The sequence below is a fragment of the Phyllobates terribilis genome, unplaced genomic scaffold (genome assembly GCF_046119375.1).
Source record: "Phyllobates terribilis strain yellow unplaced genomic scaffold, ASM4611937v1 Scaffold_1021__1_contigs__length_467068, whole genome shotgun sequence".
Taxonomy (NCBI): Eukaryota; Metazoa; Chordata; class Amphibia; order Anura; family Dendrobatidae; genus Phyllobates; species Phyllobates terribilis.
In genome coordinates, this window is record NW_027363781.1 from 42,501 (window position 1) to 62,125 (window position 19,625).

The 19,625-nt window shown below is 42.6% G+C and overlaps 1 pseudogene; it reads right to left on the bottom strand.

The window, feature by feature from the left end:
- Positions 1-35, bottom strand: part of LOC141241683 (18S ribosomal RNA) — a 1,868-nt pseudogene extending 1,833 nt beyond the window's left edge.
- Between the last annotated feature and the right edge of the window lie 19,590 nt (positions 36-19,625).

The following is a 19,625-nucleotide window of genomic DNA, read 5'->3' on the forward strand; positions in this document are numbered from 1 at the left end:
GACAAGCATATGCTACTGGCAGGATCAACCAGGTAGCCCCCCAACACGACTGGACCGCGTCGAGGTTCGGGAGAGGAGAGGCCTGCGGGAAGAGAGGGGGGGCGGCGGAAGAGCCCCGCGGTGGCAGGGCGCCCGGACGGAACGGGTATAGGCAGGGCGTGCGGCGTCCGGAGAGGATGCGGGATGGCATGGGGCTTCCCTGGGGGGGGCGGGGAACGGAGCCCTCGCAGCACCGGGGACATGTGCGGGAGGAGCGGCTCGCTGTGCGGTGCGTGGTCCCGAAGCGGCAGGCGTCTGGAAAACACCCCTTGCACGGGGAGGGCGAGGTGACTGGCCTCCGGAGGACGCCACGGCCGCCCCCGTCTCACCAACCGCACCCAAGGCAACACACAGGGTCGCTCGGGGAGATGGCGTGCGGGGGTGGGCCTATGTGGCGCCACCGTCTGGCTTAGACCTGCCTCCGCCGCGGGGGGTCCTCGACCCACCGGCGGACAGGCACGAGGATTGGGAGAGGGGGGCTGGCCGTCAGGGTCCGCCGCGGCTCCGGCACTAACCCGACGACGCGGAGGTCGCGTGGGTGGTCGTCGGCCAGGCCGTGTCGGCGTCGCCTTCCAGAGTAGTCCCTCTTCCCGCTCGCGCCCGTAACCTCAAAGGGATGCCCGAGCGGCTTTTCCTCCCAGGGCTGCTCCCCGCCCGGGGGCGGGAGCGCATGGGGAACCCCAGGTCGGCCTTTCACCGTACTCCCTACCTCTTGGCCCTCGTTCCTTCTCCCGTTCTCCATCTAACCCCTTGGCTCTGGGGTTTCCGCGCTCGCTCTCTCTCTCCTTCTCCCTGCCGAGCCGCCAGGGAGGATGAGGGTCGAAGGGGAAAGGTGACGGTCGGGCTGGGGCACACCACACGGTGAGAACCCCCTTCGCCTGCCTCCACACATCTGTCGTCCTCCCCACTGACGTAGGGGCCCGGGAAAAGACTGGAAATCGCGAAGCTCGGCAGTGGCGCGGAGACGCCACCCACCGCCGCCGCTGTCGCCACCGCCGCGGAGGCCGCCCTGTCGGACGCGAGGGGCGGCGCGGGCCTCCGCTGGCCGGTTACGCATCTGGAAGAAAAGGGCCGCCCTCGGAGAAGATCGGTGTGCTTCCCCGCACAGGAAGCGATTCGGACGACGGCCCCCACGCCTGGGTGGGTGGGCGCCACGCCGTTCGCCCGTGCGGGTCGTCGGACCGCTGCCTTCGCTCGGGTCGGGCCAATCTCCCCACGGCTCGGCCACCTCCGCGGACGGGAGGCGAGGCCGGCGTGCGCGCCCAAAGATAGGTGTCGAAAGCCCGGGGGTAGAGGAGGAAGGGGACCGCTCACCTTAAGCCAGCGCGAGCTCCAAAGCCCGGGCCGAGCGAGCGGCGCCACCTCCCCACCCGGGAGCGCTGCGCCAGATCGATCGGAGGAAGAGCAGGGGTGCGTGGAGGGACTTGCCCAAGTACGGAGGCTGCTAACCCCTGTCGTCGGGAAATACGTGCCCAAGAGTCCTGGAAGCGAGACTCGGGTACAGGCGCCCTTGCAGAGGGGGTACTGGATGTGGAACTGGGGTCAAAGCCACAAAAGCATCCGCCCTCATGGAGCCTCTCCCGGGCCTAAAAATCCAGATTTTAGCCTTGACGGCGCCCCCATGTGGAGAACCAGGGCCCGTGGGGGGGGTCTGGCCAGGCTCACTTCAACCCAGGAACACCTCTCTGACTTGGGATAGGCGACCGGCAAAAGTCCCCCCACGCAGCTGCGGAAGCCTGGGTTCAGCCAAGGTGCAGACCTCCAGCCGAACAGGGACTCATAGCCAAAACGCGTACCCGGGCCTACGGAGGTGAAAACCTGCTTAAATGAGTCAAAATGTGTCGGGGCTGAGAGGTACCTCTCTCTCATATATTCTGCCGGTGGTGTGCAAAACTGGGTCTTTGTATGGAGTGTCACCCTATACCCACTTTAGGGACGCATTCCAAAAAGTACCCGATCGCCTGGAACTGTCAGGCGGATTCGGCTCCCTGGAATTTCCTCATTCTGGTTCTTTTTCACTTTTTGTCTCTTTTGCGACATCTAGTGGGCAGGCTGCATTACTGCAACCAGGGACACCTCAAAACGCTTGGAACTGGGGAGCGGGCTCAATTTACTAACGTTTTGCGGGTCCTGGAAGTCAAAATTGTGACTTCTGAAAACGACTAAGTATGAAGGACTCATCGGGCGAATCGCTCTGGAACTGAAATCGGATGCGCTCACTCACATTTTCCCCTCTCTGGAAGTCTGACACAAGTTGAAAAATTTTCTAAGTCCACAAAAAAATTTTTTTCAACTTTTTTTCAATTTTCCCCCTGTGGGATATATATTTTACCCACACATTTGGAGCTCTCCTGGGATGCCCTCTAACATATTATAACCTCATTTTGTGGAAGTTTTCACAAAATTGTGAAATTTTCAAAAAGTCAGAAATTTTGACAAAAACGACTAAGTATGAAGGACTCATCGGATGAATCGCTCTGCAACTGAAATCGGATGCGCGCACTGACATGCTCCCCTCTCTGGAAGTCTGACAAATGTGTGAAAATTTTCTAAGTCCACAAAAAATTTTTTTTACAACTTTTTTTCAATTTTCCCCCTGTGGGATATATATTTTACCCACACATTTGGAGCTCTCCTGGGATGCCCTCTAACATAGTATAACCTCATTTTGTGGAAGTTTTCACAAAAAAGAGAAATTTTCAAAAAAGTCCAAAATTTTGCAAAAACTACTAAGTATGAAGGACTCATCGGATGAATCGCTCTGGAACTGAAATCGGATGCGCTTACTTACATGCTCGCCTCTCTGGAAGTCTGACACATGTGTGAAAATTTTCTAAGTCAACAAAAAAAAATTTTTTCAACTTTTTTTCAATTTTCCCCACGTGGGATATATATTTTACCCACACATTTGGAGCCCTCCTGGGATGCCCTCTAACATAGTATAACCTCATTTTGTGGAAGTTTTCACAAAAAAGTGAAATTTGCAAAAAGTCAGAAATTTTGCCAAAAACGACTAAGTATGAAGGACTCATTGCGCGAATCGCTCTGGAACTGAAATCGGATGCGCTTACTCACATGCTCCCCTCTCTGGAAGTCTGACACATGTGTGAAAATTTTCTAAGTCCACAAAAAAAATTTTTTTCAACTTTTTTTCAATTTTCCCCCTGTGGGATATATATTTTACCCACACATTTGGAGCTCTCCTGGGATGCCTTCTAACATAGTATAACCTCATTTTGTGGAAGTTTTCACAAAAAAGTGAAATTTTCAAAAAGTCAAAAATTTTGACAAAAACGACTAAGTATGAAGGACTCATCGGATGAATCGCTCTGGAACTGAAATCGGATGCGCGCACTGACATGCTCCCCTCTCTGGAAGTCTGACACATGTGTGAAAATTTTCTAAGTCCACAAAAAAAATTTTTTACAACTTTTTTTTCAATTTTCCCCCTGTGGGATACATATTTTACCCACACATTTGGAGCTCTCCTGGGATGCCTTCTAACATAGTATAACCTCATTTTGTGGAAGTTTTCACAAAAAGGTGAAATTTTCAAAAAGTCAGAAATTTTGCCAAAAACGACTAAGTATGAAGGACTCATCGGATGAATCGCTCTGGAACTGAAATCAGATGCGCGCACTGACATGCTCCCCTCTCTGGAAATCTGACACGTGTGCAAATTTTCTAAGTCCTCAAAAAAAAATTTTTTTTCGACTTTTTTTCAATTTTCCCCCTGTGGGATATATATTTTACCCACACATTTGGAGCCCTCCTGGGATGGCCTCTAACATAGTATAACCTCATTTAGCGGAGATTTTCACAGAAAAGTGAAATTTTCAAAAAAGTCAAAAATTTTGCAAAAACGACTAAGTATGAAGGACTCATCGGATGAATCGCTCTGGAACTGAAATCGGATGCGCGCACTGACATGCTCCCCTCTCTGGAAGTCTGACACATGTGTGAAAATTTTCTAAGTCCACAAAAAAAATTTTTTTAAACTTTTTTTCAATTTCCCCCCCCGAGGGATATATATTTTACCCACACATTTGGAGCCCTCCTGGGGTACCTTCACACATATTTCCCCTCTCTATAGAGGAAGACTGGAGGGCCTCAGCCCAAAATTCTGGAACTGTTTCTGTACACCGCAGCACTATTAACCACTTCGCACCAGAGCCTGTTTTTGCCTTCGTGACCAGGCCAATTTTTTCAATTCTGACCACTGCCAGTTTATGAAGTAATTACTCTGGAACGCTTCAATGTATTCCCCTGACTCTGAGATTGTTTTTTTCATGACATATTGTACTTCATGATAGTGGTAAAATTTCTTCGATATAACTTGTGTTTATTTGTGAAAAAATCGGAAATTTGGCGAAAATTTTGAAATTTTCAAACTTTGAATTTTCATGCCCTTAAATCAGAGAGATATGTCACACAAAATAGTTAATAAATAACATTTCCCACATGTCTACTTTACATCAGCACAATTTTGGAACCAAAATTTTTTTTTGTTAGGGAGCTATAAGGGTTAAAAGTTGACCAGCGATTTCTCATTTTTCCAACAAAATTTACAAAAACATTATTTTAGGGACCACATCATATTTGAAGTCACTTTGAGGGGTCTTTATGACAGAAAATACCCAAAAGTAACAACATTCTAAAAACTGCACCCCTCAAGGTGCTCAAAACCACATTCAAGAACTTTATTAACCCTTCAGATGCTTCACAGGAATTTTTGGAATGTGGAAGAAAAAAATTAACATTTAACTTTTTTCACAAAAATGTTACTTTAGACCCAATTTTTTTTATATTCACAGGGGTAACAGGAAAAAAATGGACCCCAAATTTTTTTGTGCAATTTCTCTTGAGCGTGCTGATACCCCATATGTGAGGGAAAATCACTGTTTGGGCGCACTGCAGGGTTCGGAAGGGAAGGAGCGCCATTAGACTTTTTGAATGTAAAATTTGTCTGAATAATTAGCAGACGCCATGTTGCGTTTGGAGAGCTCCTGATGTACCTAAACCCCCACAAGTGACACCATTTTGGAAACTAGACCCCTTAGGGAACTTATCTAGATGTGTGGTGAGCACCTTGAACCCCAAGGTGCTTCACAGAAGTTTATAATATTGAGCTGTAAAAATAAAATTTTCACATTTTTCCCACAAAACTGTTTTTCATCCCTTAATTTTGCATTATCATAAGGGTAATAGGATAAATTGCACCATGAAATTTGTTGTGCAATTTCTCCTGAACACGCTGATACCCCATATGTGGAGGCAAATTACTGTTTGGGCGCATGGTAGGGTTTGAAAGGGAAGGAGCGCCATTTGACTTTTTGAATGTAAAATTTGTTTGAATAATTAGCAGACGCCATGTCGCATTTGGGGAACCCCTAATGTGCCTAAACAGTGGAAACCCCCCACAAGTGCCACCATTTTGGAAACTAGACCCCTTAGGGAACTTATCTAGATGTGAGGTGAGCACCTTGCACCCCCAGCTGCTTCACAGAAGTTTATAATATTGAGCCGTAAAAATAAAATTTTCACATTTTTCCCTCAAAAAATGTTTTTCATTCCCTAATTTTGTATTATCATAAGGGTAACAGGATAAGTTGCACCATGAAATTTGTTGTGCAATTTCTCCTGAACACGCCGATACCCCATATGTGGAGGCAAATTACTGTTTGGGCACATGGCAGGGTTTGAAAGGGAAGGAGCGCCATTTGACTTTTTGAATGTAAAATTTGTTTGAATAATTAGCGGACGCCATGTCACATTTGGGGAGCCCCTAATGTGCCTAAACAGTGGAAACCCCCCACAAGTGCCACCATTTTGGAAACTAGACCCCTTAGGGAACTTATCTAGATGTGTGGTGAGCACCTTGCACCCCCAGCTGCTTCACAGAAGTTTATAATATTGAGCCGTAAAAATAAAATTTTCACATTTTTCCCATAAAAAATGTTTTTCATTCCCTAATTTTGCATTATCATAAGGGTAACAGGATAAATTGCACCATGAAATTTGTTGTACAATTTCTCCTGAGTACGCCGATACCCCATATGTGGGGGAAAACCACTGCTTTGGTGTACTGCAGGGTTCGGAAGAGAAAGGAGCGCTATGTTGGCTGGGATAGGCAGCAGACACCATGTCACATTTGAAGAGTCGCTGACATGTCAAAACAGCAGAAACCCCCACAAGTGACCCCATTTTGTAAACTACACCTCTCAAGGAATTCATCTAGGGAAGTAGTGAGTATTTTTTAATTTTTAAATTTATACCATTGGGCAGTGAAAAAAGCATAATTATATTTTTACCACAAAAAAATGTTTTACCCTCAGATTTTACATTTTCACACAGGGCAATGGGTAAAAATGGTGCCGAAATGTGTCACACAATTTCTTCTAAAAGTGGCAATACCCCATATGTGGCTGTATCGTACCACTTAGCCATACGGTGAGATCTGGGGGGTACGGAGTGCTATTTGACAATTGGAGAACAAATTATTGTAGAATAGGCATTTGGATTTGGGAGCACAAAATTTTCTGAATTTCTTTTGGGGGGCAAGGGTCATTTTGCTTTTCCAGAGCCTTTCTGCTACCAGTAACTTGGAAGTCCCTTATATTTTTAACAGATGACGGACCTGAGTGGGGACTAGCTTTTTTTGAGGACTGAGTTGAAGCTTTTATTGGGAACATTTTACGTAACATTTATCCGGCGCTCTAGGCTGAGCACTTACATCGGGGTTTCCATCTAAATTTCCAAGTGATGTAATTCAGATGAAACCCCTGCAGGATCCATTCACTATAATGAGGCAGCAGAGTTACTCTCTACTCCGTCTGGCCTCTGTTTAGCGGTGTCCTTTTTTTCAGAAGTGCACAAAACTGTGGCTAACCGCACTTTTATGCATGCCTAAAACAAATGACACCGTGGGATCCCAGGCTAGACGGCGTCCACAGTGCCTATATCTGCCTCATTACAGGGAATCTTCCATCATGGGTTCCGGCTGAATCACGTATTTCAGAGATTTACACGGAAACTCTGGTGTAAGTGCTCAGCGCAGAGCACAGGATAAATATGAGCAGAGCCTTACTGGGATCTTTGGGAGACATAATAAACAAATCAGTAGCAGGTGAAGAATTGGTTTAATTTATTTTTTACGCCGTTCCTAGTGTGATATAACTGATTAGATTACTTTATTCTTCGGGTCGGTGCGATTACAGAGATACCAGATTTATATCGGGTTTTTATGACTGACAGCTGTCACACACTAAAATACGCTTTTTTTGCAAAATCTAGTTTTTGCATCACCATATTTTGAGAGCTATAATTTTTCCAGATTTCGGCCGACAGAGTCATGTGACGGCTTGTTTTTTGCGGGACGAGTTGACATTTTTATTGGTACCATTTTTGGGTACGTGACATTTTTTGATCGCTTTCTATTCTGTTTTTTGGGAGGTAAAATTAACAAAAACAAACACTTCAGGAATTGTTTTTTGAGTTTTTTTCTATGCCGTTCTGCGTGTGGTAAAAGTGATCAGGCAGCGTTATTCTTCGGGTCAGTACGTTTACAGCGATACTACACTTACTGTATTTTTTTTAATGTTTTGGCACTTTTACACAATAAAACAATTTTATAGAAAAAAAAAAATTTTTTTGCATTGCTTTATTCTGAGCGCTATAACTTTTTTATTTTTCGTCTGATGGAGCTGTATGGCGGCTTTTTTTTATGACGTTTTCAGTGGTACCATTTTTATTTCTATTCTGCTTTTTGATCGCATTTTTTTCCACTTTTTGTTTGGCGATATGATGAAAAAGCATATTTTTTTGCTCCGTTTTTTTATTTATTTTTATTACGGTATGCACAGAAGGAGTTAATTAGTGTGACAGTTTTATAGCTCGGGTTGTTTCGGACGCGGCGATACCAAATATGTGTACTTTTTTTGGTTTTGTAAAAATATATGGATTTATTGGTTTAATATTTTATTTATTTATTTTTATTTATTTTGTGATTTTTTTTTAATAGTTTTAAAACTTTTTTTTTACTTTTTTTTTACATTTTTACTTAGTCCCTGTATGGGACATTAATTTTTATTTTTCTGATCACTGATCTCATGTAATGTAATAGACATGTATTACATTACATGAGATCTTCACTGACTGTTTCAGTCAGTCTCCTCTCTGGCTCAGCTTGCAGGCTGAGCCAGACAGGACACCATATATGGCAGAGCTGGAGGCGGTCATGTGACCTCCAGCTGCCATAGCAACCCCAGGCCCTGAAAGGAAACGGAGGTCTTCGGAGGTAAGACGACCCCCTCTCCTCCTGCTGTCTCCTATTTGCCGCGATCACTATAGATCGCAGCATATAGAAGACAGCAAAGGGTTAACATCACCGGGACCTGATCTAATCAGGGCCTGATGATGTTCCCTGTCAGAGCTAACGCTCTGCACCGGAATCGCAGTGCTTGCAGGACCCTGGGGGTCCTGAGCGCTGCGCGACCACCCACCGTTTTTAAACGTCGGCGCTGCACAGAGTCCAGGCAGCGCGGACGTTTATCTACAGTGGGCGGTCGGGAACCGGTTAAGTTTTACTTTGGCTGTGTTCACACATGTTGTGTTTTTCAGCTTCAGAAAACTGCATCAAAACACAATCTCTGGCAGGAAATCAGCTGCGTCAAAAACGTTTTGCTGCGTTTTTTGATGCATTTTTTGTGAGTTTTTTCAGCGATTTTTTTCACTGTCCTGTCTCTATTTATGCATGTACATAAAGTTCTGTTAAAAAAGAACCCCATTCTATTTCACCATCAAAAACGCTGCTGCAAATTTTGGTGCATTTTTTTAGCGTTTTATTCATCACTGTATAATGACGTGATTTTCCTCCAAAATATCAGTAATTAATGGGGGCACTCTCCTACACCTCTACTGAGGTCCGATATTAAGGCTATGTGCACACTATGCAGAAATGCTCAGGATTTTTTCCTGAGCGTTTCTGCATCTTTCTGGCAGGAAAAAAAGCATGCGGATTGTACATGTGGTTTCCTGCCAGGGACATGCGGAAATGAAGCGGTCTTCACTTTCATTTCCGCATGCGGGTTGACAAGTGCTTCCCAAGCGATTTTAGCATCACTTGGAAAGTGCTTGTCAACTTCACACTATATAAATCCATGCAACCGGCATGGATTTATATAGTGTGTGAATGTCAAAAAATAAAAAACAAATATATACTTTACACTCTGATGGCCCCCGGTGTCCTGCTTCATCGGTTCCGGATGCCGGCAGTGAAGACTTTAGGACCTTCCGACGTCAGCGTCACGTGACCCGTCACATGACTCTGACGTCAGCGAAGGTCCTTCATTCAACCGCGAAGTGCGCGGGAAGCCGGCAGGACGCAGCGCGGGCCGTCAGAAGGTGAGAATATATATATTTTTTATTTTATTCTTTTTTTTTTTAATGGTACCTGGGTCTGGATGAGAGTCCTCTCCTCCACACCCGGATACCATCCGCACATTAGACCGCATGAAAAGCGCATCAACATATACAGTGATGCGGATTCCATGCGGTCTAATGCAAGTCAATGGCGGCAAAAGAGCAGCGTTTCCGCAAAATTAATTGACATGCTGCGGATTTTTGACCGCAGCATTTACGCTGCGGAAAAATCCGCATCATGGGCACAGCACATGCGTATTTCAATTGGGGAACATTGCTGCCCTTCTACCATGCGTTTTTCATGCGTTTCCGCGGTGTTTACGCAACTGCAAAAACGCCGCGGAAACGCATGAAAAACGCATCGTGTGAACTCAGCCTCACTATTAACATCAAACTTGACTATTAATAATTAATTTCCACTAATGTTATCTGGGCCTTATACTATATACCAACTGAGACAAAATCGTGTGCTAATAAAAGGTATTTATTACACAAAAGTCTACAGTTAATATACTACTATGTATCACACTAACACAGTACACAAAACGGATTCACAATTCCCAATTACCTAATATATTTTCCACCCACGTTTGCTAATCACTCATGCAATATCGGCCCACCCAACTATACCAACTTTGCCTATATATATCTATCAATATCTAGGAGGGTTAGTACAGGGTATGTAGGGCTAGTAAGTAAAGAAGTTACAGGGAAAGAGAGATACTCAGCCATGTGTTGTTATGTCCATCTTCAAGAGTCTAAGGGGCCTTAGCACATGTGCATTCTGGGGTTTTAAGTCCAGCCAGTGTCCAGCTTCATGTCACAGGAAATGATGTATTATTCCCTGCCCACTGGCTAAGATCTTTGTTCATGTCCAACCATACTCGCAAAACCTGTTTTAGCACATGGCTGGACATTCTATTGAAACCTCCCCCAGCAGCAAACAGACTGAAACACATGGGGAGATGTGGGGCCAATATATACATGTATACTTATCTGCAAGCATGGCTAGCATGCAGATACGTATATACATGTACAACCTGGAACACTTCCCTTTACAACCACCCATTATTTCCCATGGGTGAAAAAACACTGACAAAAATGCTGGAAGTGACATGCTCTATTTTCCAAAAACCCAACCAAGGCACAAAATACGCAACAACAAAAAAGCATGATGTGTGAACAGACAATTCTGGTTTCTCATAGACTTTGCTGGTAGGTACTGCAAAACACAGCTGAAAATTTGCATAAAAATCTGCAGCAAAAAATGCTAAAAAAAACACAACATGTGTGAACATAGCTTTTAAGTGAAGTTTAACTTGAACTTATTATATGTTGTCAAAATTACTCACAAAACGTCGCTTTCAAAAGCCACAAAAGACGACGGAGGGGTTTCCTCATTTCTTGTGAATTTCTTTCTGTAGAAACATACAAATCAAGGTCTGTGTTAAGAGTCAAAGTGAAAAGAAAAATACTATTTTAAATGATAAAACCATCAAGGTAGAGGGAGTTGTACTTGCAAATGTGGAGTGAAGAAATGTTCATTGTTCTTATGGGTCTTAATTCACCAACAACTACTTGGATATTGCATTTTACCTAACCAGGTGGGTGTCAAAAAGGGCAGATAGACACCTACACCATCACAAGACCCTACAATTACCATGAAAGGCAGCACCCACCACTTCCTCACTGATACCTCAGATGCCTCTCCTAGATAAGAGCAGTCTATGCGGTATGCAATGTATCGTCCTTCAGGGAGCGCTTCTTCCCAGACCATTTCAACGTCTCCAGCATATCCAACTCCTTTTGAGTACCAGCCTACTGCTCCAATCATGCATTCCCCGTCACCTCTTTTGCCATACTTACGGATGCAAAGTCTGCTTCCAATATCACAGGCTGGAGTGACTTGTAAGTTTCGTAATAGTGAGATCACAGATGTCTATGCAAGCACCGTGTAACGCATGTTACACAAGTCTTGAATGGTAGCTCAAAAAAAGATGAAGAAGCATCGACTTCAATATCATCATAAGAAGCGTCGACACAAGTTTGCAAAAAGGTATGAAAAGTGAACTGTAGAAGATAGGAAACGGGTGGTTTGGAGCTATGGGACAAAAGTCAATAGACTAGGCTATGATGGGTGAAAATGGGTCTGGAAGAAACAAAGGAAAATGGGGCTAAAGGATGGAGAAATTGAAGGAACTGTCAAGTTCGGTGAAGGAAGCCTGATGATATGGGGTTGTTTCACAGCTAAAGGCGTTGGATACTTTACCAGAATCGATGGTGGTCTCAATGCTGAGCTATATGTGAGTATCCTACAAGACTAATTACTTTGTACACTCGAGTACCATCGGTATGAAAAGGACAACATAGTGTTCCAGTAGGACAACGAACCAAAGCATATGTTGAGATTGGCAAATAAATGGTTCAATGACAATGAAGTCGAAGTGCTGGATTGGCCCCCACAGACCTCAGACCTTAATCCAATTTAACACTTGTGGGTAGAATGGAATAAAAAACTATATACATATCCAAGCGAGTCGAAGAGCATGCACCAACTGGGAACATGTAAAAGAGACCCGGAATTAGATGTCGGTCAAGACATGTTTGAATCTGATCGAGAGCATGCCCAGAAGGATTCAGGCAGTGTTGAAAGCCAAAGGTGGATTTACAAAATACTAATAAAATAATAAAAAATTGTATTTAGATTTTTAGGAGCAAAACAGTAACAGTGCAGTGACATGACAAGAATCTGCATAATTAATCATATGCCAAATAGTTGCAACTCAAGTTTATATATGAGATAGACAAGATGATTGTCTATAAAATGAGGGTAGTCTCACAATAAAATAAGTAGTGGATGGTGAGATATGGAGCCTGAAAGTCAAAAGTTCAAAAGATTGATACTCTTTTGCTCTTCACTGTATTCATGTGCAGTTGGTGGTTCTGGCGATGTATTCAATTAATAATGATGGTCCCAGTGCTATATTCAATTACCGATTATGGTTTTAATAATGAATTAGTGTATTAATGGTTGTTTTGGTGCTGTATCTAAGTATTGATGAGGATGCTGGTGCCATTCATGTACTGATGGAATGTTCTGGTGATGTATTCATTTAATGATCATGGATCTGGTGCGGTCTTCCCTCATTAAAAAAAAATTAAACAATTAAAAAAAATTTGGTATGTCCACATCCTTAAAAGTCTGATCTATCAAAATATAAAAAGAACTAACATATGCAGTAAAGAGAAAAAAAAATAGAAGAACTACTTTTTTTTGTCACCACACCTCTTACAGCAAAAAGCCATCCAAATGTATGCACCCTGAATTGATAGCAAAAAATATTTCAACTTACTATGCAAAAAACAGCCCTCACATAGCTTCATAGATATATTTTTATTGTTCTAACAGGTCCTTAAAAGAGCATCACAAGCTAAATGTTGTTTTTTTTAACAAAAATAAGAATCTCTGAAAGTTTGGGATTACTGTAATCACAAAGACCTAAAGAATCATGTTCACACGTCACTTTTACCACATAATGAATATCTTAAAAGCAAAACCTAAAAAACAATGATGGGATTGTGTTTATTCACTGCAGGTATACCATGAACTGCTGGGAGGGGTGCCACTTGAATTTTCGCCTTGGGCACCAAAAAAAAAAGCTAGAATCAGGCCTGTCCCCACAGACGTTAGGAAGCTAACCGATTCAAGCCAAAATCACCGGGTTTAGCCAACTTCTATCTCATGAGTCTGAGGGCATTTAGAATTAAATAACTTTTTGATCGCTGGGCATCAAAACAGCTCAGACCCCAAGTGATAAAGTCACAATATGATGCTGTTTTTCAGTTACAGTATGGTGGTTCTAAAATCATGTTATAAAAGTATAATTTAGTAACTATATGGCAGTATTAGTTACGGTATTAACCACACATGGTATAGAGAGATTCAGTAATGCTATGGTGGTATGTGGTGGTACTGTTCAATCACTATAGCTGAGGATTTCTGTCCTTTAACCCTTTCACGACCTTGGGATTTTCCGTTTTTCGCTCCCCTTTTTCCCAGAGGCATAACTTTTTTATTTTTTAATATGTCCCTGTGATGGTTTATTTTTTCTGGGACGAATTGTAATTTTGAACGACATCATTGGTTTTACAATGTCGTGTACTGGAGAAAAAGGAAAAAATTCAAAAGTGCGTCAAAATTGCAAAAAAAAGTATAATTCTACACTTGTCTCTTGGTTGTTGTTTTTTTTTACCATGTTCACTAAATGCTAAAACTGACCTGCAATTATGATTCTCCAGGTCATTATGAGTTTGCAGATACCAAACATGAATAGGTTATTTTTTTTAAAGTGGTGAAATAAATTCTAAAGTTTGTAAAAAAAATTATAATGGCGCCATATTCCGAGACCCGTAGCGTCTCCCTTTTTCAGGATCTGGGGCTGGGTGAGGGCTTATTTTTCGCACGCTGAGCTGAAGGTTTTATTGATAATATTTTTAGGTAGATATAATGTTTTAATCGCTTGTGATTGCGTTTTATTGCGATGTTGCAGCGACCAAAAAAACTTAATTCTGGTGTTTTGATTTTTTTTCTCGTTACACAGTTTACCATTTGGATTAATTCTTTTTATATCTTGATAGATCGGGCGATTCAGAATGCAGCAATATATGTATATTTTAGTTTTATTATTCATTTATTTTGAATGGGGCAAAAGGGGGGTGATTTGAACGTTTATATTTTTAAAAAAAACAACATTTTTTTTTTTTACTTTTTTCTGGCCTTAATAGTTTCCTTAGAAGACTTGAAGGTGCTTTCATCCGATCACTTGTGCTACACATGGTTAAAATGATCATCTGCTATGAGCGATGGCCAACGGGTAACGCTCATGGCAAATCGTCACATGATCATGCTAAAAAACAGATTGCAGTAAAAAAGAAAACAATTTAAGACATTCCCGTCCTTATTTGAATGAACTAATTTTGCATTGTATCTTTTCATTTTTTATCACCCCTAACAAATCCAAAAACAGGTATAACTACCAGACATGTGAACATAGCCTTACAATACAATGTAACGAATGATAGTCGTATTTAGTGCTTACGTTGGCTGCACCTCCTCCTCACTGTCGTCCTCAATAATCGGACGCTTTCTGCCTCTTATTCTGGACGTCCTTCCTAAAATATATAACAAAACTGATTATGATTCTCATTCACCTCCAGATTTACACATCATCAGAGAAGCAGTCTCCACCTCTCACCATGGAAGAAGCAGAACCTATTACACACTGTAGGGATAAAATTATTGGGACACACACACATTACTCCTGGAGGAAATTTTATGACATTCCTTTTTAAATCCAGGGTCATTAACATGGAGTTGATCTCCCTTTGCAGCTAATAAAGCTTCCACTCTAAAAAAAAAAATTGGGGGATATTTCTGTGCAATTTGTTGTCCATTCTTCCAGAAGAGCAGTTATCAGGTCAGACACTGATGTTGGACAAGGGGACCTGGCTTGTAATCTCTGGTTAATCCAAAAGGTATCTATCTGATGGAGTTGAGGTTAGGTCTCTTGAAGGGTCAGTCATGTTCTTCCACACCAAACTCACCCAGCCATGTCTTATTTGAACTTTCATGAACTGACTTGTGACAACATATGACAGCAAGATGCTGAATTCAGGGAGCTCTTTAGAACGAGCCATTTTATCACAACTGTTCGCACAGGCAGACTACATGCTTAGATGCTGGATTTTATACCCATGGCAATGAACCAAAAGAGAAAACCTTAATTCAATGATTAAGAGGTGACTTTTCATACTTGTTCACACAGTGTGTAAAGCTTCCTTCACATGTACATGTTTTCAGCACGTGTGGCATTCGCTTTCACATGCATTGAAGACACGTATGCACACATACCTATCATAATCTATGGAGATCTTTGCATGAGACCCGTCCGCATGGATTACAAGGGCCAAAACACATTTCTGGCTCCGTGTGAAACATCCTTGTGACAACCGTGTGCTGTACATGTTTAACACTGCAAAGTATAGGAGAAGCTTTGGAATTGATATTTAAGTCATGGTGGAAAAAAAATGAATTGCACACGGATGGAACACTGATGGCACACGGATGACACACTGATCCAAAATACTTATGACACCGGTACCATTTTTCCAGTACCGGTATTATATGGACATGTGAAGGGTGGTTTAGTCAAAGGAATCTGTTAAACATGTCGTCGGTCGGGTAACAAACCCTGAGCTGGAGGTTTTCAGGAGGCAGACACAGAGCTTTTCCCCAGGATATTGTAACTTAGTTTTTCCTCTCCTTGTAACAAGAACCATAACCTTTCTAATATTTCGACATAGCCGCAAGAGGGCTTGTTTTTTGCAGAACACAACTTATTCTATGAAATAAGTGGAAACGGTGAGGAAAAAAACTGTAATTCCACATTTTCTTTTTCAAGGTTTTGTACTAGCGCCGCTTACTTTGTGGTAATCAGGTGGTGATCTGTTACCTTTGCTCTATGGGTCAGTATGGTTACGGGATCCCAAATCTATATATTTCTATTCATGATTTACTAATTAAAAATAAAATAAAAACATTTACAAAAACAATTTGGCTTTTGTCACCATATTCTGAGAGCCATATATATATTTTTTTAAAGTGGTCATCCGGCAGTCAAGGTAACCCTTCGTCAATGTGCATTCATACTGCACGGTGGCCCCATGTTCATTAGAACTGATGGCCATTATGTTAAAGTCTGTTACATGTCACCATCACACTTGACAGCGGTATTAACCCCATAACGCCCAATGACGGACACTGCACGGCATGAGCAGGTGTAAGTTAATGCTCCTTGCCGTGCAGTGTCCGTTATGGCTTTAAACTGTCACAGCGTGTAAACACGCAGTGACAGATAAGTGCGGACAGCTATCTGTGACAGCTGAGCAGCACAAGATGGGGTGCAGGGAGCCATATGGTCGGTCCGCACACCTAGATCGCTGCGATCGGTCAGTCAATCTGACTGACCGATCTCAGCATGATCGTGCAGAAGATGCTGAAATATCAGCGTCTCCAGCCCGATCAGTGACGGAGTTCAGCACCACCAGTGGCTGAGCTCCGGCACTAAACAGCTAGTAGCCGTGTCAGCACCATCCCTGGCTGTTAAATCCGCTGACAGATCGGTGGCCCTGCGATGTCGTGGGGCCCAATCATTGCCATGGTGACCAGGGGTCGTCATGACGACCCCCGGGTCACCAAGCTACGGAAAGCTGCTGAAACCATGCTCACAGCATGGGCTCAGGAGCTTTCACTAAAGGTATAATGAATGCACTGCAATCTAGTACATTGCAATACATTATACCTGTGATCAAAGAGAAACAAGTGAAAGTCCCATAAAGGGACTAAGTAAAAAGTAAAAAATAAATGGCAAAAAATGTGTAAAAATATGTAAAAAAAATTAAATAAATAATAATAATTTTAAAAAAATATTCACTAATAAATACACATTTTTATGTAAAAAATAAATAAAATAAAAAAAAGTACACATATTTGGTATTGCCGAGTCTGGAACAACCCGACCTATAAAAGTGTCACACTAGTTAACCCCTTCAGTGAACGCCGCACAAAAAAAACTTAAAAAAACGAGGCTAACGATGCTTTATCATCATGCCACTGGGAAAAAAAGGGGAATGAAACACGATAAAAAAAACAAATATATATAAAATTAGTACCGCTGAAAACGTCATCTTGTCCCACAAGAAACAAGCCGCCATACAGCCCCATCAGTGGAAAGATAAAAAAATTATAGCTCTCAGAATAAAGCGATGCAAAATATATATATATTTTTTGTATAAAAACGCTATTAATGTGGTACCGCTGTAAACGTACAGAGCTGAAGAATAACTCTGCCTTATCAATTTTACCACACGCGGAACGGCATAAAAAAAAAAAAAAAAAAACACAATTCCTGAATTGCCAGTTTTTGTTTATTTTCCCTCCCCAAATTTAGAATAGAAAGCAATCAAAAAATGACATGTGACCAAAAATGGTACCAATAAAAACGTCAAATCGTCCCGCAAAAAACAAGCCCTTACATGACTGTCCCAGAGGACGATTCCCTAAAACAAGGCAGATGGCAACACTGGACGCTGTCTGGCCTGTGAGTCGGTATTGTCCGTCTTTTTAGGTGTGCATAAATGCGCGATCGGCCGCAGTTTTGGACACCTCTGAAAAGTAGGACGACGCTGAACAGAGGTAAGATGGAGCCCAGAAGAGTAACTCTGCTGCCTCATTATAATGAATGGATCCACTGGGGGGTGTCACCTGAATCACGTCACCCAGAGATTTCAATGGAAACTTCAAAATAAGTGCTCAGCATAGAGCACCGGATAAATATGATCCAAAATGTTATGTAAAATGTTCCCAATAAAAGCTTCAAATCTATCCATAAAACAAACAAAATACTCAGATTCATAGAATCATACAATTGTAGAGTTGGAAGGGACCTCCTGGCTCATCTGGTCCAACCCCCAGCTCAAAGCAGGATTCACTAAATCATCTCAGACAGATGTCTGTCCAGCCTCTGCTTGAAGACGTCCATTGAAGGAGAACTCACCACCTCTCGTGGCAGCCTGTTCCACTCGTTGATCATCCTAACTGTCAAAAAGTTTTTTCTAATATCTAATCTGTGTCTCCTCCCATTCAGTTTCATCCCATTGCTTCTTGTGCAAATGAGAATAAAGATGATCCTTCTACAATGTGACAGCCCTTTACATATTTGTAGACAGCTATTAAGTCTCCTCTCAGTCTTCTTTTTTGCAAGCTAAACATTCCCAAATCCTGCAACCGTTCCTCATAGGACATGGTTGCAGACCGGTCACCATTCTGGTCGCTCTTCTCTGAACTTGCTCCAGTTTGTCGATGTCTTTTTTAAAATGTGGTGCCCAAAACTGGACACAGTTTACCAGATGAGGTCTGAACAAGGAGGAGTAAAGTCCGATAATGACTTCACATGATCTAGATTGTATGCTTCTGTTAAAACATCCCAGAATTGTATTTGTCTTTTTTAGCTGCTGCATCACACTGTTTACTCATGTTCAGTCTATGATCTATTAGTATAACTAAGTATTTTTCACATGTACTGTTGCTTAGCTCTATTCCTCCCATTTTGTACATGCTTTTTTCATTTTTATTGCCCAGATGTAGTACTTTGAATTTTTCCCTGTTAAAAAACATTCTGTTACTTGCTGCCCACTGCTCCAGTTTATTTAGGTCTTTTTGAATCCTGTCTCTCTCTTCTCTAGTGTTAGCTATACTTCCTAGATTTGTGTCATCAGAAAATTTAATCAGTTTACCCTCAATTCCTTCATCTAAATCATTGATAAAGATGTTGAACAATACAGGTCCCAGGACAGAGCCCCGTGGTACCCCACTTCAGACATTCATCCAGCTGGATGTGAAGCCATTTACGACCACCCGTTGAGTCCGATCACTAAGCCAGTTATGAATCCACCTAACAGTTGCCTTGTCCTTTCAATACTTGGTCATTTTTTCAATAAGGATGGTGTGAGATACTTTGTCAAATACTTTGCTGAAGTCAAGATATACTATATCTACGGCATTTCTGTTAGGCGTCAGGTGTTTGCTAGATTTGAAATAGGTTCAGAACCATCAGTGGATTCTGTAGTCTCCCATTCCAGTCCAGCCAGGGATGATGCTGCTCAACATCATCATCAGTCCCAACGCCTAGCTGGTGCACGAGATGTACAGGTTGTCTCTTGGGTCTTTGTTCCTAGCAACATGAAGGATAGGTTGCGGAGGGAAACAGGGCTGCTAAAGCTTAAGTCCAGGATTCTCTGCACTGAGCATGCCTGTGACATGGTGGACCGTGATTGGTGGTTTGGGAGTCAGCTGATCCGGTGACCTGGCGCCGCCTGATTGGTTGCGGGTGACGTCACCAATAGTGCGACGGTGGGCAGGGCTTAATCTTTAAATAGCCCGCCCACAAACATGGCGGCGCGCTCTGATCATTGAGCTGTGATGGTGTTGTGTGGACGCTTGGTCTTTTGGGCTCCAGGTGTGCTTTAGTTTCTGGCAGGCAGGTTTAGTGGAAATAGGCAGGCTTAGATGAAATAGGCAGGTAGCTTCATCTGACAGTCTGGCTCCG